Consider the following 15118-nt stretch of genomic DNA (forward strand, 5'->3'; position numbering starts at 1 on the left):
ACGAAACTCAATGCATTTGCCAAAGTCCATAAAACTGTACAAAAAATTAGATAATTTTACCCTATGCAAATAAAAATTTCACCAGAATATATAGGAAACGAGAAGGAATGTAGACTGTGACAAATGAATTCAAGCTTGTTACACATGAATGACATCTCTAAATATGGGGAGTGGAAGAGAAAAACTCTTGCCGAAGTAACTTTAGAAAACAGTATTTTGACTGGATATTGTGAAGCTAAAAACAAAATAACTGTACACAAACTCTGTACTCTGACTAGAAAGGCTACTTCTCACAAGGAAACGGGTCAGCAAGTAAGTCTGAAACTATTTTATAGCTATACTTGAACCGAATAAATGGGCAAATACAGATAAGAGAATTGTTAAGGTAGAAGTCATAATTAAGCAAAGGACGAATAGAAAGAAAAAACAAGCAAACAAAAAAAACTGTGCTCCTGGAGTGGAGTCAGAGATATCTGTATAAAATATATACACATATGTAGATACACACACAGAGAGATGGATGTACGTGAGTGTAAACATGGGTCAGTATATATACACATATAAGTTTTCTAGCTTTGTCTTCTGAGCAGCTATAGACAGTGATACCCTAGTAGCAGTGAACAAACTTGATGCCTCCCAACATATCTTTATTTTTAAATAGTATTCTCCTGTACAAGGAACCGGGACTCTTTAAAGAAGTGGTTGATTCTAGGAACATGCAAGAAAAATATAAATTAAACCTGGGTTATTTTGTGTTCCTAGAAGGAAGTTTCAATCAAAAAGAGTGGGGCCTTTTGAAAAACGTAAGAATTAACCTGAAAGGGGTCCCAATCTCCAAAGCTGGAACAATTTGATCAGCAAAAAAAAATGATAATGTTGAATTGTAGCATAATAAAATAATTGCTCATAAAATCAAATATTCATATGCCAGAGTCCACAGATTACATTAGGGTTCCTTCTTGATGTTGTATACTCTGTGGGCTTGGACATAGATAACATGTACATTCTATTAGAGCAAGATACAGAGTAGTTTTACTGGTCTAAAGGTTAATTTTATTTTTTTCATTTAACATTGTAACAGTAAAATTTCCAATGCTATCACAAATTATTTTCAAGTAAATCTAATTGCTATATTATATTACAATGTCATATGCATATGTGTATATATACATATTATATATGTGTGTATATTATATTCAAATATTCATATATGAATATTTAAGTGTTTTCAAGCTTTTTCTTATTGTAAACGATCTCTCGATGAACCCGTATATTTTTCCCTGTATCTGGGTTTATTTTCTACTTGTAGGTCAATTTCCTAGATATTTAGCTTTGAGATATATTGCGGGAACTGGCCAGCAGTCCGCAATGCAACGGGGCTCTCTCTTTGCTCCCAGGCAGATTGGCAGGTCGAGAAATAATAGATACACACAAGATGGTGAAGGCTGAGTCCAGGGGGGTCACCGCCTTCTGGTCTTGCGGTGCCAACAATGCACTGGATATGCCAGCATTTATTATTGAGCTTAGTGAGGGCAGAGGTAGGTTAGTGAGGGATTTAGGGTCATTTGATTATGAGGTGAGATGGTCACATGGGGATGAAGTAACTCTTTAACATAACATCTGTATGCAGAAGTACAGTATACAGAGATAAGAATTTACAATATAGTATATGCATCAGTAATTTCTAACAAAGCCTTAAAACAGGAACAGCAGTAACAGTTATGGCAAAAGCTGGTTACAAACAATTCATAGAAACAGGACGTGAAGTTTAATTTCTAACAGAACCTTAAAACAGGAACACAGTCTTTCCATAACCCATGATTAGCAAGATATTAATCAACAGTAACAGTTGCAGCAAAAGCTGGTTCCAAACAATTCATAGAAACAGGACATGAAGTTAGACAACTGGTTAGACCAGAAATTCTCAGAAGGGAGTATGCCTTAACGCTAAAGAGGCTTAGAAGAGCCGCCGCAAGGTGAGGGCGTTTATAGCTCTATCTTATCCATATGGACAGGCGCCCCCCACCACCATCCATTTATAGGCTTTCCATGAGGGTCGCATTCCATTCCCAGAGCTATGAACATCTGCTTTTCTGGGATGGGAATCTTGGTGATGTGAAACCTCCCTGACTGCACGTCCATTCATAGGCCCTCTGCAAGGGGAAGCACATCCCGTGCTGTTGGCTCATTCTGGCAGTCCAACCTGGCATTGTCTTTACACAATCCTGCATGCAATTTTGTATTTACAATAATCAGGAGCATTTCATCTTTTATTCCATATCAATAGTTTCAGGGGGTCTCCCTACAGGGATGGATGGATTACTATCAAGGAAGGTGGCAGGGAAGAGGACTGAATTGGGTAGAGGGAGAATTTGGGCTCTGATGCATGATCAAAGTGATCTCAGAGAACTTCATGTGAAACTGTAAGCTGAAATACTCCTTCAGATTTATCCTGAGTTGGGGTAGAAGGGCTAAATCTTTTTATCAATGCATTTACTAGTTACTGGTTGTGAGGTGCTTAAGGGAAGGGAGCAAGACTTCAGGTAAGAAGGATTTATACAGCATAGCTGTTCCCAAAGAGGGCTTTCTGCTGCCGACATTCCCAAGAAAAAGTGGAGTAATAAGTTCTTTCCTGATGGTCTAGCCCACCACAGCATCTAATATAAAGGCTGTCACAATTTTCAAGGCTCTTTATATATTCTAGCAAATATCTCTGCAAAACTGTTGTATAATTGCAATTAGTGCTGATGTATTAATTAACAGCTAAAAGTTGCTTTAAAACAGCTCACATAATAAATTCTTAGTCTATTTAGTTTGTTCATTAAATACCTCAGTATATAAACTTTAACAAAATATTATCTGGTCTTACTTGTATATTTAATTTTACTTAGATTTTATGAAATGTTTAAATATGTTTTCTTATCTTAAAATTAGAAAAATATTCTATTCTATTTGGCTTCATAATGTATAGTTTATTTCCATATATAATCTTGCAGAAATTTGTTTCCGTATTTAACATTATGTAGGAAATATACTTTTTCTGTTTCCAAACAAGTAGTCATTTCATGAATAATCAAATATGTCCTCATTGATTTGAAATGTCACGTTTATTACATAATAAATTATCATATACACATATTCTCCATGCTTTCCATTGATCTATTTGACTATTCCTCCATCAGCACCACACTTTCCATTAATAAAGATTTATGATGAAAACCTCTCTCCATACTTCTTTTTTTCTCATTATTTCTTTGGCTATTTCATACATTTAATCTCCGAGATGAAATTTAGAATCAGTATGTCAAGTTATAAAACAACCACAACCACAAAAACAAACAAATCAAAAAGAGATTTAGGATGGATTTGTATTGAATTTATGTATTAACTTTGAAAGAATTGGCATCTTTACAGTACTAAGTCTTTTCTCCAAGCATGTGAATCTATTTCATTTACTGAGTCTTCTTTTATGTTGTCACAGCATTTTTTTTTCAGGTGATTTGGCATTCGGTTCAAGCATAGATAAGAAATAGAATGGAATATCTGTATAAATCGGTTCTAGGAAGAGTTTGGGTCAGGATGACCTAGAATGTTGGCAGTCTGTTTCTGTCTAAATTTGCAAACTATAAAAGCTGTACATTTGAATGTTTGTATAAACTTCAAGCATCCCACAGTACAATCTTTTTTAAGTTCCTTTTTGTCTACGTTTTGTATAATATTTTTCTGTGCAGCAATATTTTAGAATCTTCTCTCAAAGAAAGGGCATTCACTAAAAAAAAACAGACCAACGTAATAGTTGATCTGAGACCAAGATTTGCTTTCTGTGACAATGTTTAACTTTTACCTATAAAACATACTGCTTTCATTTTTATAGAAGTCATTCCAAATGCAAAGGTTAAGAATTTCTCATTATTTCTTTCTAATAATTTATAGCATGATTATTATATCAAATTATTTAATATACATTATGATTATAGAATCAACATATTTTTGTGAACAATTTGGAAAATATAAATAATCCTTCCCCAACTATATTTTGCAATTAATAGCAAACCTGAGAAATCACTATTTACAGATTTAAGTATTTCTCTATTATATTAATATAAAAATAACAAAGCAGGTATTTTAAAACTTTTATAAGATACTTTCCCAAATACTCATAATTCAAAAAGATGATACTGAAGTATTTAGTATCATGGAATAATGTTTGAAATATATATTTAATTACATATATTATATAATAATATATAATTATTCCGTGATGTTAAATATACTTCAGCATAATCTTTTTAATTGGCACATAATATCCTACCATATAATGTTAAAATACATTGAACTAATCCATTATATGTGGCTTACTAGGCTATTTTCAATCTTGTTTCTCAGAAAAGAATGCTGAATCTAAGCAAATGCTTATTTCCTTAGTATCAGTACCTAACACTGAAATTACCAATAGAGAATATAGTTTTTTTAATGATTTCAATGTATATTGCCAAACTGTACTCTGGTAATTTGGTATCAGTTCACATTTGCATACATATGTTTGAACTCTATGTTCCAGGCTGATTTTTAGTAATGAGAATGCAGCAGTGAATTAAACAGACAAACATCTAAGACTTCATGTAGCTTACATTATAGAAAGAAAGCAAAAATCATCAAGATAAATAGATTTACTTTTACATACACTATATATGATCATTATGAACTGAAGTGTATACTGAATTCATATGTTGAAGCCCAACCTTCCAATATTAATCTATTTTAAAAAAGAACTTTTAAGAGATAATCAAGGTTTAAGGAGGTCATAAGGATCAGATCCCACTCCTATAGGACTTACAGCCTTATAAGAAGAGGAAGAGGGAAAGCTCTTTCTCACTTTCTACAGGCATCAACCAAGACACGGCTGTGTGAGCATACAGCAAAAAAGGGACTGTCTGTAAGCCAGGAAGAAACCTACACCAGAATCGAACCATACAACCACTCTAGAACCCTGATGGCAGACTTCCAACAACCGTGAGAATATAAGTTTTTGTAGTTAATAGTCATAGAAATAATAAATCAACAGAAAGACCAATATGAGTTGTCAAGGGTGCTGATGTTTTACAGAGCATTCAGAGAGTCTCACTGACAAGACGTCAATAAATATATTAAGATAATAAGGAAGGCAGCATGCAGATATTTGGATAAGAGCATTTCTAGGCAGAAGGAACAGAAGTGTATAGGTCCTAAGGTTAATAATTTGTTATGTAATCAAGAGACAACAAGGAAGGCAGTGCTACTATAATGCACCAAGTAAGTGGAAGAATAGTTGCTGATGAGGTTGAAGAGATATTTTTGGAGCAAGACGATACAAAACGTAGTAAAGACTTGGGCTTTAATCTAATTCTATGTGTAATAGTCAGAAGTCTCCAATAGAACCAACCTTCCTTCCTTCCTTCCTTCCTTCCTTCCTTCCTTCCTTCCTTCTTTTCTTTCTTTTCTTTCTTTCTTTCTTTCTTTCTTTCTTTCTTTCTTTCTTTCTTTCTTTCTTTCTTTCTCTTTCTTACTTTCATCTACGTATGTATCGATTGACATCTGTCTATCTATCAAAGAGGAGACTTATTAAGAGAATTGGCTTTCATGATTATGAAGGCAGAGAAGTCCCATAATATGCTGCCTGTAAGCTGATAAAATAAGAAAGTTGGTAGTATAACTCAGTTCAAGTCCAAAGGCCTATATAACAGGAAACCGGGGAGCTGGCGTGTCTCCCAGTCTGAGGTTGAAGAGAGGTAGAGGTGGGGGACGCTGATGTAAGTCCTGAGTCTTGAAGCCCAAGGGCAGGAGAAGATGGATTTCATAGCTCAAAAAACAGAGACAGAGTTCACCCTTTCTTAGTTTTTATTGTTCCGTTCAGGCCCTCAACAGAGTGGATTTTGCCCACACACATTGTTTAGGATCTATCTTTCTTGCTCAGTCTACTGTTTCAAATGCTAATCTCTTCTAGAAACTCCATCACAGAAACATCCAGAAATAATGTTTTGCTAGCTGTCTAGGTATCCCTTAATCCAGCCAAATTGACAAATACAATTAAGACATGATATGACATACATTTTAATAAACTCATCCCAGTTTTTCTGCTGAGAATGTACTGGAGAACTGCAAGAGTATAATAGGGATACCACTTAAGAGACTATTGCAATACTTTAGACACATGGTAGTGGTTTGGACCAGATTATTGATAGCATGAGTAGCAATAATTAGTCAAATTTTGAATATACTTCTAAAATAGAGATAGTAAGATTTTATTTTTGATTGGATATAGTGGCAGAGAGTGAAATATAAATAATACCAAACTTTTGGCCTAAGAAAGTGCAAGAATAGAATAATTAACTCACACAGGGAATTATGGAAAACTACAGAGAACATTTTGAAGGAGAAGTAAAAGTAGGTTTTGGATCTGTTAAATCTGAGATGCTTATTAGATGTTTCAGTAGAAATGTCAGTAGGCACTTGTATATGTGAGTCTGGGAATTAGGGAGAGGTAAAAGGTAGACATCTTCAGAATACAAATCTGAAGATATAAGATTGGGGTTCACATATGATGAGTGTGAATATAAAAATATTCCAATGATTAGCTCCAGTGTACACCACTATTTCACTGTGGATTCGAGAAAAAAACAGCAAAAGACTAAGAAAAAAAAGGTCAGGATTATCAAAGGAGAGATACTAGTGAATGAAATGTCTTGGGAGCAAGTGAAAAAGGGTTTCAAATAGGAATGATTAAGTGCAACTGATAGATCAAATTAAACGATCACCACATTTATTAATAATTAGAGACTATCATTGGTGACCTTGACATGGGCAGTTTCAATGAATTGGACAGGGCAAATTCTAAATGAGGTAGATTCTAGAGAAAATGAGAGAATATATGTATAGACAATACTTTCAGCAGTATTGCCAAAAAGACTTCAAGATAAATGGATGCAGTATCTAGAGGGAGAAGTAAAAAGATGTTTGAAGTTTCTTAAATTTATATATTACTTATTCTTCGAGATGAGAAAAACATGGTTATTATTAATTATTAACCACATAAATAAGGTCAAATATCCCATTTAAATGATTCAATTGAGATGGAAAATTGATGAAGTAGAGAAAAAAGAAAACTGTTGAAGTACCGTAGTTAAGTATTTGAGAAGGGATGGAGGCACTGGCGATCAGGCAGGAGAAGACACAATCCATCCATTGAAACAAGAGAGCAATGAAGAGAATATGGATGATAATTAAATTCGGAGTGTAAGGAAGCTTGCTTGGTACATCTTGTCAGCATTAAGAATTAACATTATTTAAAAATGAGTACAGACCTCAATTCAATCAGCTGGAGATAGGTATTGTAGACATAAGGTCAATGGACTTGAAATCTGCCTCCAACTTTTGGCGAAGTAAACGTATAAGTAATCAGAAATTAGATGGTGCTATAGTTTGGATGTTTGTCCTACCAAATCTCATGGTGAAATTTTAGCCCCAATGTTGAAGATATGTCCTAATGCAAGGAGTTTGGGTCATAGGGACATATCCCTCATGAATGTCTTGGTGCCGTCCTCTTGGTAAAGAGCAAGTTCTTGCTCAATTAGTTTTTGTTATCCTTTTGTAGTGAGTGAGTTCTTGCTCTATTATTTCTCCTGAAAGTTGGTTGTTAAAAAGAGCCTGGCACCTCCCTCCTCTCCCTCTTGTTCCTCTCTCACCATATGATACCAGCATATACTGGCTTCCCTTTGACTTCTGCCACCATGAGTGGAAGGATCTGAGGCCCTCACCAGTGCCCAGTCTTGAACTTTCCAGCTGGAAGAACAATAAGTCAAATGAAGCTCGCTCTCTCTCTCTCTCTCTCTCTCTCTCTCTCTCTATATATATATATATATATCAGTATCATGTATTACTTTATAGCCACACAAACAAAGACAGATGGCTTGCATTAAAATGTGGAAGAATGAAGCAAATTCACAAGGAGGAATAACTAATATTTTTTAAAAGTAGGGCATACAACTCCTGTAATAGATGACTTTGACATGACATTCTCAGTTCTACACTTTACATTTAGCAATTAAGTTCCATAAAAGTCCCGAGTATCCATCTAAATATGAGTAAATTTGCCTTAAAGTCTATTCCATGATATCATATGTTTCACAATTAACTCATGTAGGGAGAGTGTGTGTGTGTGTGTGTGCACGCACACGCACAGATACCCAAATGTTGTTTGGCCTTTAAATTTTGTTATGGGTATTTCTGCTTCTATGACTGAATATATCAGACTAACAATCCTACTAACAGGAGCTGTAAAAATAAGACTAAAAAATGTTTTAAAAACCTGTTTGCAAGCCGGGCATGGTGGCTCATGCCTGTAATCCCAGCACTTTGGGAGGCCGAGGCAGGCAGATCACCTGAGGTCAGGAGTTCAAGATCAGCCTGACCAACATGGAGAAACCCTAACTCTACTAAAAATACAAAATTAGCTGGGTGTGGTGGCGGGCGCCTTAATCCCGGCTACTTGGGAGGCTGAGGCAGGAGAATCCCTTGAACCCGGGAGGCAGAGGTTGCAGTGAGCCGAGATGGTGCCATTGCATTTCTGCCTGGGTAACAGTGCGAGAGACTCCGTCAAAAAAACAAACAAACAAAAACCTGTTTGCAGATATTATAAAGGAATCAAGGCAGCCAGGTCTTGATGGGCACAGTTTCTGTAGAGAAGAAACACATTGAGGTGAGATTTACATTTCCTCTGGGTGCATTTGCTCATTCACTACACTGGACATAAATGTCAAACAGAAAACATTCTAGAGCCTGTGGCAGTCTCTGTGGGTTTTGTAGACAAAAATTGGAGCTCAAGGCTGCCAAAGCAACCATGATTTGAGGAGTCAAAATCTTGGAGAAAAGAAAATTACTGTATAGAGAATGGAGCCTAATAGTCTTCCAGCAATTTCGAGTCATTTACTGATTCTTAAACTGCATATGCCCAGGGCAAGTTATTGTGAATATAAGCAAAACACAGTTAATTAGAGGATAAAATGGTGAGCAAAGAGAGCAAAAGACTCATTTGGCTGGAAAGACAAAAATTGGAACTCAGGAATTACCAAAATAGTAGGGGCACTTGTAAACAACCAAAACTTTCAGTTTGAGATTCAATTTTGGTTTTACCTTGGAGATAAGAGAAATTAGAATAATGCCAGACCCCACACAAGAAGAAGTTGAGCTAGAATTTATTCACGATGATCTTTTCATATTCTATGCATTTTCCAAAAGTAAACTTACAAAAAACTGATGACAAAGAAAAATTATAAAATCAACTATAGACTCATTACCTTCAAGGAATAACCATAAAGGTAATGGCCAACTTTTCATCATAAGCCATGGAAGCCAGAAAACACAATGACACCCTTCCAATGCTGAAATAACTGGCAAACTATAAAATTCTATATTCACTTAAAATATATTTCAGGCTGGGCATGGTGGCTCATGCCTGTAATTCCAGCACTTTGGGAGGCTGAGGTGGGCAGATCATCTGAGGTCAGGAGTTCCAGCTCAGCCTGGTCAACATGGTGAAACCCCATCTCTACTCCAAATACAAAAATTAGCCAGACGCAGTGGAGCGCGCCTGTAGTCCCAGCTACTCGGGAGTCTGAGGCTGGGTCCAGGCGGCCTGGAGGAGCGCAGAGGCCGTGGATGTTGACAGATCCGTGGCCCAGTACTCTGTGGGGATTGCCAAGCTAGAAAGAGACGTCAGCCTGGGCCCAACCCCCATCCCCGAGCTCACACACCATCGTCGGACTTGAGAGCGCCTCCTTCCTGGAGGAGGACTTCATTCCTTCGCTGTGTTGAACACGATGATGGGCAGAGGCGGCTCCTTCTCGGCTGGCGGCCTCGGCAAGGGCATATTCTCCAGGCTCTACTCAACGTGCTCAGCAGGCACCACTGGATGTATAACGCGACCTCCTACCACCTCAGCTACGAAGACACTGGCCTCCTGTGCATCCATGCCAGAGCCCACCCGAGACATGTTCGAGAAATGGTAAAAATCAGCACGAAGAGGTTTATTTTAATGGGCGGAACCCTGGACGCGATGGAGCTGGAGCGAGCCCAGGCGCAGCTGACGTCCATGCTTATGATGAACCTGGAGTCCAGGCCTGTGGTCTTCGAGGATGTGGGGAGGCAGATGCTGGCCACTCGCTCCAGAAAGCTGCCACAGGAGCTGTGCACACTCATCTGCAACGTGAAGCTGGAAGACGTGAAGAGATCTGCTTCTAACATGCTCCAACGGAAGCCGGCAGTGGCCGCCTGGGCGAGTTGACCAACCTGCCTACTTATGATCACATCCAGACCGCCCTGTCGAGCAAGGACGGGAGCCTGCCCAGGACTTACCGGCTCTTCCGGTAGAGCTGCTCCCTGACCTGATGGATCCAGGAGCTGCAGCTGGGGCCAGTTCCGTGCGTGTTAGTTTGGACACGAATTTAGTCTAAAACGCTATCTGGTTTTACAAACAGTGCGAACAGTGTCTCCAGAGCACCCACGCAGTTTGCATTCCTTCAGAACTGAATGTGCCAATCAGTGGAGAAAATATTGACACTGACCACGGCAAGCCAGGAAGTAGGTGAAGTGTCGAGCGCGGGAGGCCAGCGTGCCATGAGGAGGCTGGGTCAGCGCTCCCCCTCCTCAGGGGCTCTCAAAGGCATATGGTGTCCGGCAGGTTACTTGAGAGGAGCAAGCCCTGAGCCGGGAAGCAGCAGAGGCCAAACTATCAGAGCCTCCCCAGCGGCCACCAAGTTCCTACGTCGGGTACCAGGACTCACCTCTGACAAACGGGAGAAGACAAGGGCCTGGTCAGCTCCGAGGAGCGCGGTCCACGCGTGTGCACGCCTGCTTCCCTGGTAAAAAAAGAGCTGTCATCTTTCTTAAAAAAAAAAAGTATTTTTCAATCTTTCTATTATTTTTTCACCCATTAACTGTCTGCACCTCCTTTGCCCCAGCCCCGCAACCACCCTTCCCAGCCTTTGGTAACCGTCATTCTACTCTCCATTTCCAGGAATTCAAATGTTCTGATTTTCAGATACCAGGAATAACTGAGAACACGCAATGTTTGTCTTTCTGTGCCTGGCTTATTTCACTTAGCGTAATGATCTCTAGTTCCAACTATGTTGTTGCAAATGACAGAATCTGTTTTTATGGCTAAATAGTACTACGTTGTGTATATGTACCACATTTTCTTTATCCACTCATCTGTTGAGGGACCCTTAGGTTGCTTCCACATCTTGTCTATTAACAGTGCTCCAACAAACATGAGTGTATGGATATCTCTTAAATATGATGATTTTGCTGGCTCATACCTTATCTGTATGGTTGGCTTTTTTGAGAAACCTCCAAACTGTGCTTCATACTGGTTGTACTAATTTACAATCCCACTAACAGTATATGAGGGTTTCCTTTTCTCCACATCCTTGCTGGCAATTGTTATTGCCTGTATTTTAGATAAAAGTCACTTTAGCTGGGATGAGATGATATCTCACTGTCGTTTTGACCTGCATTTCTCTGATGATCAATGATGTTTCATATGTCTTTTTGCCTGTATGTCCTCTTTAGAGAAATGTCTATTTAAAATTGTCCCCCCCTTTTTTTTTTGAGACAGAGTCTTGCCTTGCCACCCAGGCTGCAGTCCAATGGTGCGATCTCAGCTCACCACAATCTCTGCCTCCCTGATTCAAGCAATTATCCTGCCTCAGCCTCTCAAGTAGCTGGGATTACAGGTGTGTGCTGCCATGCCAGGCTTATTTTTGTATTTTTAGCACAAACGAGGTTTCACCATGTTGGCCAGGCTGGTCTCGAACTCCTGACCTCGTGATCCAGCCACCTCAGCCTCCCAAAGTGCGGGATTACAGGTGTGAGCCACCGTGCCTGGCAAGTTTTCCCATTTTTAATTAGATTTTTTTCCTATACAGTTGTCTGAACTCCATATGTATCTTGGATATTAATCCTTTGTCAGAGGAGCAGTTTGCAAATATGTTTTCCTATTCTGTGTGTTGTCTCTTCACTTTGTGATCATATCCTTTGCTGTGCAGAAGCTTTTTAACTTGATGCAATCCCATTTGTCCATTGTGTTTTGGTTGCCTATGCTTGTGCGTATTGCTTAAGGAAGTTTTCCCCCAACCAATGTCCTAGAGATTTTCCCTAATATTTTCTTGTAGTAGTTTCATAGCTTGAAGTCCTAGATTTAAGTCTTTAATCCATTTTGATTTGATTTTTGTGTATATAGAGAGTTAGGGGTCTAGGTTTATTTTTCAGCATATGGATATCCAGCTTTCCTAGCACCATTTATTAAAAAGACTGTCTTCTCCCCTGTGTATGTTCTTGGCACCTTTGTCAAAAATGATTTCACTGTAGGTGTGTGTATTTGTTTCTGTGTTCTCTATTCTGTTCCATTAGTTAACGTGCTGGTTTTTATGCCAGTACCATGCTGGTTTTGTTACAATAATTCTGTATAATAATTTAAAGTCAGGTATTGTGATTTCTCTAGTTTTGTTACTTTTGCTTAGGATGGCTTTGGCTGTTTTGGGTTTTTGTAGTTCCATGTAGGTTTAAGGACTGTTTCTTTGTATTTCTGTGAAGAATGTCATCAGTATATTAATAGGAATTTCATTGAATCTGTAGACTGCTACAGGTAGTATGGACATTTTAACAATATTTTTTTTCCAATCTATCAATATGAAATATCTTTCCATTTTTTGTGTGTCCTCTTCAATTTATTTCATCAGTATTTTATAGGTTTTCATTGTAGAACTCTTTCTCTTTTTTGGCTAAGTGAATTCCTAGGCATTTAATTTCATGTGTGGCTATTCTAAATAGGATTGCCCTTTAAATGTCTTTTTCATATTGTTTACTATGGGCATATAGAATTGCTACTGATTTTTGTATGTTAATTTTGTATCCTGCAACTTTGCTGAATTTATTTATCAGCTCTAACAGTTTTTTTTGTGGAGTCTTTGGGCTTTTCTAAATATAAGATTATATCAGCTGCAAACAAGGATAATTTGACTTCTTCCAATCCAGTTTGATTGCCCTTTATTTCTTTCTCTGATCTGAATCCTATGGCTAGGACTTCCAGTATTATGTTGACTAGCAGCGGTGAAAGTGGGTATCCTTGTCCTGTTCCAGATCTTAGAGGAAAGGATTTTAGTTTTTCCCTATTTAGTATGATGCTAGTTGTGGGTCTGTCACATATGGCTTTTATTATCTTGAGTTGTGTTTCTTCTATACCCAGTTTTTTGAGTGTCTTCCTTATCATGAAGGGACGTTAAATTTTATTGAATGCTTTTTCAGCAGCAATTGAAATGATCATATGATTTTTGTCCTTTATTCTGATGATATGATGTATCACATTCATTGATTTGCATATATTGAATCATCCTTGTATCCCAGGGATAAAACTCCCAGGGTCATGGTGAATGATCTTTCTAATGTATTGTTGAATTCAGTTTGTTAGTATTTTGTTGAGGGTTTTTGCAACAATATTCATCATAGATATGGCCTGTATTTTTCTTTCTAAATGTGTCTTTGGTTTTGGTGTTGGATACTGGCCTCGTAAAATGAGTTTAGAAGTATGTCCTCCTCTATTTTTCAGAAGAGTTTAAGTAGAATTGGTATTAGTTCTTCCTTAAATGTTTGATAGAATTCAACACTGAAGTCATCAGGTCCTGGGCTTGTCTTTACTGGGAGATTTTTTATTATGGCTTCAAGCTCATTACATGTTATTGGTCTGTCCAGGTTTTGGATTTCTTCTCGTTCAGTCTTGGTATGTTGTATGTATGTAGGAACTTGTGAATTTTCTAAATTTTCTACTTTTGGTTTTTATTGTCTTCTCTGTCATTCTTTACCCTGATGTTACCACATATATTTAAAAGGAGAATTCCTTAATATTCTCAAAGGCACAGCCTGCATTATCCTCAAGTGCTTTAAAATATTGACTACTTAGGGACTATACTCACCATGCCTAGTTGGGATTATACTATTGCATTGACAATATGGGTGTTTTTCCTATGCTTTCAGGCAACGTCATCTGTGAAAATATAATCGTTTAATAGTTATGATATATACCCTGAATATGATATTTAATAAAAACTTTTCATAGGCACATTATTATTTATTACAAGTATAAGTTTTTGTATTTTTTTAAAAGTAAGGAAATAAAGACTCAGGATAACAATGTGATTTACCAAGAGTATTTTGTTATTAAGTGATATATCCTTGAATACAGGATGCCAAACTCCAAATCTCAGAATTAAATGCTACCTTGATTTATATTAATTGTCTTTTAGTAGACATTACACTAATGCATATGTATACAAAAATGCATAAAATTAAACCTTTTGTCTTAAGGAGATATTGGAGAGACAGTGTGTGTCCCTAAACTGTATTTATCCACTATGTCAATGCCAAAGTTTCCTTCATAGAGCCTCACTGGGTAACCTTTTTATTAAAAAGAACCATCTTCATTGCATGAGCTGTGAGTTACCAGTCACCATTCTTAGCTCTGGTTCTAGGTGTCTTACCAACAAAATGTGTGGTCTTGAGCAAGATTATACAATTTATATGAGTCTCATTTTCTTCCTTGGTGAAAAATATGCATAACTACTAGAATAGTAGATAATTCCTGAATAGGCTGAGATTGTTCCTACCTCAGATCTTTGGCTTTAGCCTTTCTTTTTAGTTGGAATTTCATCCACACATTTTTCTCTCTAAGTTTATTTTCCCTGTTTATTACCAGAATTTGCAATGTATGTGTTTTACATGTCGAATTTCCTTTTGTGTTTCCTAGAATATAAGCAGCATGAGGGCTAGAAGTCTGTTTAACTTTAATGTTTTATGTCTCATGCCTAGAGCACTGCTTAACACATAGTAAGGACTCAACATAAATTTTCTTTAATGAATGAATGAATACATAAATATTTGCAAAAACTAAATGAAGTAATATATAGATGAATGAAAATGAAACACTTTCATGGCATTCTGTTATTATAACCCTTTCACCTCATAAATATTTATTCAATGCTCTAATCCATCTTGAATTAATTTTCATATAAGGAGTAAGGAAAGGATCCAG

At 37.3% G+C, this 15118-nt stretch overlaps 1 pseudogene; it reads left to right on the plus strand.

The window, feature by feature from the left end:
* Window positions 1-1435: 1435 nt before the first annotated feature.
* On the plus strand, window positions 1436-10404 carry LOC108518970 (mitochondrial-processing peptidase subunit alpha pseudogene; annotated as a pseudogene).
* The last annotated feature ends 4714 nt before the right edge of the window (window positions 10405-15118 follow it).

This window comes from Rhinopithecus bieti, unplaced genomic scaffold (genome assembly GCF_001698545.2).
Source record: "Rhinopithecus bieti isolate Rb0 unplaced genomic scaffold, ASM169854v2 scaffold_2431, whole genome shotgun sequence".
NCBI lineage: Eukaryota > Metazoa > Chordata > Mammalia > Primates > Cercopithecidae > Rhinopithecus > Rhinopithecus bieti.